General features: G+C 34.9%; 1 pseudogene; it reads left to right on the forward strand.

The window, feature by feature from the left end:
- Positions 1-2,576: 2,576 nt before the first annotated feature.
- LOC102728663 (eukaryotic translation initiation factor 1 pseudogene) lies at positions 2,577-3,093 on the forward strand (annotated as a pseudogene).
- The last annotated feature ends 2,468 nt before the right edge of the window (positions 3,094-5,561 follow it).

Raw genomic sequence — 5,561 nt, forward strand, 5'->3', positions numbered from 1 at the left:
AAAAAAATGCCATAGAGACTTAAAAAAAAAAAAAAAGAGAAAAAAACCAATGAACTCAAGAGCTGGTTCTTTGAAAAGATAAACAAAATTGACAAAACTTTAGTCGGACACACAAGGGAAAAAAAAAAAAAAGAGAGAGAGAAAGGACCCAAACAAACAAAAACAAAAATGAGAGAGGAGAAGTAACAACTGACATCACAGAAATACAAAGGATTGTAAGATAATACTATGAAAAATGACACACCAACCAACTGGATAACCTAGAAAAGATGGTTAAACTCCTAGAAACATATAACATCCCAAGACTGAATCAGGAAGAAAGAAAAAATTTGAACAGACTTATTACTAGTATAAAATTGAATCAGTAATAAAAAAAGTACCAAAAAATAAAAGTCCAAGACCACATTGATTCACAGGTGAATTCTACCAAACATCCTCAAAATATTCCGAAAAACAGAAGAGGAAGGAAAGCTTCTGAATACATTCTATGAGGCTAGCATTACCCTGATACTAAAAGTAGACAAAGACACCACAAATAAAGAAAACTACAGGCCAATATCTCTGATGAACAGAGATGCAAAAATCCTCAGCAAAATATTAGTAAAACAAATCCAACAATACATTAAAAAGATCATTCACCACAATCAGCTGGGATTTATTCCTGGGATACAAAGATAATACAATATTTGCAAATCAATCATCATCATATACCGTATCAACAAAACAAAGGGTAAAAATCATAATCATCTCAATAGATGCAGAAAAAGCATCTAGCAAAATTCAACATGCATTCATGATAAAAACTCTCAATAGAGTAGGTTTAGAGGGAACATACCTCAACATAGTAAAGGACACATGAGAAAAACCCACAGCTAACATCATATTCAATGGTGAAAAACTGAGAGCTTTTTTTCTAGTATCAGGAAAAAGACAAGGATGTCCACTCTCACCACTTTTACTCAACATAGTACTGGAAGTCTTGGCAACAGCAATCACACAAGACAAAGAAATTATAGAGGTATCCATATTGGTAAAGAAGAAAGTTACTGGCACTATTTCCAGATGACATAATACTATATATAGAAAATCCCAAAGATTCCAACAAAAAAACTACTAGCAGTAATAAATGAATTCAGTAAAGTGCCAGGATACAAAATTAATACCCAGAAATTGGTAGCATTTCTATACTCTCACAGTGAAGTCACAGAAATAAAAAATTTAAAAAACAACACCATTATAACTGCACCAAAAAGAATAAAATAACTAGGAATAAAATTAACCAAGGAGGTAAAAGACCTGTCCTCCAAAAGCTATAAAACACTAATGAAAGAAATTGAAGATGACACAAATGGAAAGATATTCCATGCTCATGAATTGGAAGAACCAATATTGTTTAAATGTCCATATTACCCAAAGCAATACAGAGATTTAATGCAATCCCTATTAAAATATCAATAGCATTTTTCACAAAACTGGAACAAATAATATTAAAATTTGTATGGAACCACAAAAGACTCCAAATAGCCAAAGCATTCCTGAGAAAGGACCCAGCTCGAAGTATCACAAGTATCACAGTCTCCGATTTCAAGGTATAATACAAAGCTGTAGCAATCAAAACAGTATGGTACTGGCACAAGAATCAGACATATAGATGAATGGAACAGAATAGAGACACCAGAGATAAATCCACACTTTTAGGTCTAATTAACCTATGAGAAAAGAGGCAAGAATATACAAAGGGGAACAGTCTTTTCAATAAATGATGGTGGGAAACCTGGACAGCTACATGTAAAAGAATAAAACCAGACTATTTCCTAATACCATACACAAAAATAAACTCAAGTTGTATTAAAGTCCTAAATGTGAGACCTGAAACCATAAAAACCCTAGAAGAGAACACAAGCAATAATATCTCTGACATCAGCCATAGAAACATTTTTCCAGATATGTCTCTTACAGCAAGGGGAATATAAGCAAAAATCAACTATCAGGACTATACCAAAATAAAAAATTTTTGCAGAGCAAAGGAAACCATCAACAAAACAACCTACTGAAAGGGAGAAGATATTTTCAAATGATACATTCAATAAGGGGTTAATATCCAAAACATATAAAGAACTTATATAACTCAACACCAAAAAACAAATCCCATTAAAAAATGGGCAGAGGACCTGAATAGACATTTGTCCAAAGACATACAGATGGTAACAGACAAATGAAAAGTTGCTTAACATCACTAATCAGGGAAATGCAAATCAAAACCACAATGAGATATCACCTCATACCTGTTAGAATGGCTAAAATAAAAAACACAGGAAATAAAAAGTGTTGATGAAGATGTGGAAAAAAAGGGAACTTCTGTGCATTGTTGGTGGGAATGTAAATTGGTACAGCCACTATGGAAAATAGTATGGAGGTTCCTTACAAAACTCAAATTAGAGGCCGAGTCACTGAGCCACTGCCTCCCCCTTGAGCCCCCTTGCATCTGGACGCTCCGTCCCCCAACCCCCCACCCCACCTTCTCCCATCACTGCCTTCCTCAGGCTGTTTCCACCAAGGAAAAGGAATCGTACTGTATGTCCAATATCCAGAACCTCCATTCTTTGACCCCTTTGCTGATGCAAGTAAGGGTGATGAGCTGCTTCTTGCTGGCACTGAGGATTATATCCATATAAGAATTCAACAGAGGAATGGCAGGAAGACCCTTACTACTGTCCAAGGGATCACTGACAATTATGATAAAAAGAAACCAGTGAAGGCGTTTAAGAAGAAATTTGCCTGCAATGGTACTGTAATTGAGCATCCAGAATATGGAGAAGTAATTCAGCTACAGGGTGACTAGCGCCAAGAACATATCCCAGTTCTTGGTATACACTGGACTGGCTAAGGATGACCAGCTGAAGGTTCATGGGTTTTAAGTACTTTTGGCTCACTGAAGCTTAAGTGAGGATTTCCTTGCAATGAGTAGAATTTCCCTTCTGTCCCTTGTCACAAGTTTAAAAACTTCACAGCTTTTATAATGTAACCATTTGGGGTCTGCCTTTAACTTGGACTAGTGTAACTCCTTCATGCAATAAACTAAAAAGAGCCAAAAAAAAATTCAAAATAGAAATACCATATGATCCAATAATTCCACTATTGGCTATTTACACAAAGAAAATTGAAAACACTAACTGAAAAAGATATATGCACCCCTATGCATATTTCAGCATTATTTACAATAGCCAAGATATGAAAACAGCCTACGTGTCCATGAAGAAATGAAAAGATAAGGAAAATATGATATACATACCTACAACAGAATATTATACAATCATAAAAAGGATGGCTTCATGCCAGTTGCAACATTAATGGACCTAGAGGGTATTATGCTAAGTGAAATAAGTAAGGCTGAGAAAGACAAATACCGTATGATTCGATTTATGAAGAATAAACAAAACAAAAAGCAGAATCAGACCTATAAATGCAGAGAACAAGCTGATGGTTGCCAGAGGACAAGAGGGTAGATGGTTGGACAAAACGGACACAGGGAGAAGGTAATACATGTCTGCAGTTATAGAATGAGTAAGTCATGGGAATAAAAGGCAGGGACAGTCAATGATATTGTAATAGTGATGTAATAGAACAGATGGTAACTACATATGTGGTGAACATAGCATAATGAATAAACTTGTAAAATCACTAAGTTGCAAACCTGAAACTAATGTGACATTGTATGTCAACTCTATTCATATTCAAAATAAAAATTTTAAGTGTAAAAAAAACAACTGACATCACAAAATACAAAGGATCACAAGAGAATACTATAAAAAAATTACATACCAACAAACTGGACAACCTAAAAGAAATGAATAAATTCCTAGTAGCATACAGACTTCCAAAACAGAATCAGGAGGAAATAGAAAATGTGAACAGACCAATTACTAATACAAAATTGAATTGGTAATTTACAAACTACCAAAAAATAAGTTTATGACCATATTGATTCACATGTGAATTGTATCAAACATTTATTTATTTTTAAAGATTTTATTTATTTATTTGACAGAGAGAGAGAACAAACAGGGGAAACAGCAGGCAGAGGGAAAGGAAGAAACAAGCTCCCTGCTGAGCAGAGAGCCCAACGTGGAGCTCGATTCCAGGACCCTGGGATCATGACCTGAGCCAAAGGCAGACACTTAACTGACTGAGTCACCCAGGTGCCACATTCTATCAAACATTTAAAGAAGACTTAATACACCTATTTTCCTCAAACTACTCCAAAAACCAGAAGAGGAAGGAAAACTTACAAATACATTTCTATGAGGCTAGCATTACCCTGATACTAAAAGTAGATGGACACCACACACACATAAAAACTACAAGCCAAGGGCGCCTGGGTGGCTCAGTTGGTTAAGCGACTGCCTTCGGCTCAGGTCATGATCCTGGAGTCCCGGGATCGAGTCCCGCATCGGGCTCCCTGCTTGGCAGGGAGTCTGCTTCTCCCTCTGACCCTCCCCCCTCTCATGCTCTCTCTCTCTCATTCTCTCTCTCAAATAAATAAATAAAATCTTTAAAAAAAAATAAAAATAAAAAACTACAAGCCAATATCCCTGATGAACATATATGCAAAAATCCTCAACAAAATATTAGCAAACCAAATTCAACAATACATTAAAAGGATCATCTACCACAATCAAGTGGGATTTATTCTGGGGATGCAAGCATGGTTCAACATTTGCAAATCAATCAATATCATATACACATCAACAAAATCAAGGATAAAAATCATATAACCATCTCAATAGATGTAGAAAAAGAATCTGATAAAATTCAACAACCATTCATGATAAAAACTCAACAAAGTGGATTTAGAGGGAACATATCTCAACATAGTAAAGGCCATATAAAAAAACCCACAGCTAACATCATACTCAATTTCTTCTAAGATCAGGAACAGACAAGAACGTTCACTCTTACCACTTTAATTTAACATAGTATTGGAAGTGCTAGTCACAGCAATCAGACAAGACAAATAAATAAGAGGCATCTGTATTGGTAAAGAGGAAGTTAACTATCACAATTTGCAGATGACATGATAGTGTACATAGAAATCCTTAAAAACCCCATGAAAAAGCTTCTAGAAGAAATTACTGAGTTCAGTAATTGCAAAATACAAAATTAATACCCAGAAATCGATAGCATTTCTATACACTGGCAATGAAATAGCAGAAAGAGAAATTAAGAAAACAATTCCATTTATAATTGCACCAAAAAGAATAAACTTAATCAAAAAGTTGAAAGACCTGTCCTCTAAAAACTATAAAACACCGATAAAAGGAATTAAAGATGAAACAAAGAAATGGAAAGATAGTCCATGCTCATGGATTCCAAGAAACAATATTGTTTAAATGTCCATAATACCAAAAGCAATACAGATATTTAATACATTCCCTATCAAAACACCATTAGTATTTTTCACGAAACTAAAACAAATAATGCTAAAAGTTGTATGGAAGCACAAAGGACCCCAAATAGCCAAAGCAATTTTGAGAAAGCAAAACAATGCTGGAAGTATCACA

This window comes from Leptonychotes weddellii, chromosome X (assembly GCF_054177405.1).
Source record: "Leptonychotes weddellii isolate Sample4059 chromosome X, ASM5417740v2, whole genome shotgun sequence".
NCBI lineage: Eukaryota > Metazoa > Chordata > Mammalia > Carnivora > Phocidae > Leptonychotes > Leptonychotes weddellii.